Genomic DNA, 2,050 nt, shown 5'->3' on the forward strand with positions numbered 1-2,050 from the left:
GGGGGGGGGGGGGGGGCCTCGAAAATCCCCGGCTGGGTGGCCTGGGTCTAAAGAGGGGCTCCACCCTCCTTGGGCAGATGCGTCCTTGGGCGGGAGAGTGGAAGCAGAGCTTCTCCCCGAAGGCGCAAGAGAAAAGAAGGACCCCCCACCCCACCCCCACTCCACCTCCAGCGGCCAGCCCCCAGCGTCCCAAGCAGCCTGCCTGCCCAGGTCTAGCCCTTAGCACGCTTACGCGTGTGCTTTCCACGGGGAGCTCGAGAACTTTCCCCACGCGCCCCCAGCCCCCTCGGCCCCCTCACTCCCCGGCGTTGCAGCCCTTCGAGACACCCCTTCCCCATTCCTCTCCCCTGGCGCGGGAGGAAGGCCGCTGTGCCCGGGCGCCCTGACCGCCTCCTCCGAGGCCGGCTGACCTGCCCGAACTGCACGGGGAGGGATCTGTCGGGGGCTCGCACCCCGCCACGGCTGGCGGGAGCGCCCGAGACCGACCCGGCCCAGGGCTCCGTGCCAGGCAAGCTCCGCGGCCAGCGCTCGGCGGCGGGCTGGGCTCGGAGAGCTCTCCCAAGGCAGCCGGCAGCAAACCGCTTCGGAGGCTCCGGGTGGGGTCCCCCTCCCCCAGCCGAGAAGGGGGCGATTGATCCATCTGTCGATGGGCCGGGCTCACCGGCGTGCTTTAGTCACGGAATTTACAGTAAACGCCCAGAGGCACCAAAAAGGGAGCGTCTGGCTGGGAAAGGGCTGAAGGAGAGCTGAGGTTGCTGGCACGTTTCGGCAAGAGGGGGCGAGGGGGCGGGCCCGTGGACATGCGGGGGCACACGCCTACGCACGCTGGGCACCCCAGTTTCACTCTCACTCCCGGCACATCCTCTGCAACGTTAGAGCTGCCAGGGTCCCTCGGCTTTGGTGCACACATTCTTGCATTCTGCTCCGCGAGCACCCCGTGTGCTGGAGTGGGATACATCTAGCGCCTTGTAAACTTTCTGTGCTACGCAAAACCGGGTCTGGGCCCGAATCTAAGGGGTATTTGGTAGTGTCTTTTACCATGCATTTCTAAATGAACAAGACTCTAGAAAATAGTAAATGTTAAAAGTCGACCCGCGCGAGAAGGGAGGGGTCACTCCTAAAACCAATACGCTGCGCTAGCGGAAAAGCTAGAGGGAGCAACTTCCATCTTGCGGATTTAGGCGGGAACTCGGCTTCTCCAGCCCTTCTTGCACAGCGCGCGGGTCTCCTCCGAATGCCTCTCTTATTTGGCTGATCCTGGCGCGTTGGCCGCAGCCCTATCTCCTCCTCACGCCACTGAATTATGCCCCATGAAGCCGCAGTCCTAGGCAGTTAGTGGAAGATCAGCACCAAGAAAGCTTGGGAATCGGAGCTGGGGAAAGCCTCCTCGGGGCAGCCCTCCCTGCCTTTACTCCGGGCCTCTCTAGTTCTAGAAACAGACTTCACATCTGACAAGGTCTCCCGGCTTCTTCTCCAAAATTTGGAAACTTAAGGAACCAGCTTCAGAAAAGTACAGATGAAAGGATGACAGGCCAATAGGAATTATACTGCTGGGGAGTCTTGGACTGGAGGCCAGAGGTTGGGAGCCCGCTATAAATAAAACTATAAATAACCTTTCTCCAGTGGCTCCCCCACTTCAGGGCCCTCTGGTGGCCCAAATACCCTCCACCATCGCCACACCACGTTATCTGATGCAGCTTGTCCCTCTTTCAAGGGCTCTATTCCATGCTCCCAAATTAGCACATCTTTCTTTCTCCTCCAAAAATGTGTTAAACTGTCTTTTAACCCCAGTGGGTATATGAAGGATAACTCCGAAACTTATGTCGAAGCTTTGCCTGGCCCCCGTTTCTGTGAAGGGGGCTGAGAAAGCAGCAATGGACACCCAAGAGTGGCTCCCACTGACATCTCTAGTTGGGGGGGCGGGTGGTAGCAAGAGGTGAGTGGCTGAGGCCCTTTATGGACTTGAGGTCACCATGCTTTCACAAGGACAGTGGACAACACCGGCCAGATTAACGTTCAGCTTGATGGGGCTGTATAAGCCTCTTCCACT

This window comes from Mustela nigripes, chromosome 1 (genome assembly GCF_022355385.1).
Source record: "Mustela nigripes isolate SB6536 chromosome 1, MUSNIG.SB6536, whole genome shotgun sequence".
NCBI classification, from domain to species: domain Eukaryota; kingdom Metazoa; phylum Chordata; class Mammalia; order Carnivora; family Mustelidae; genus Mustela; species Mustela nigripes.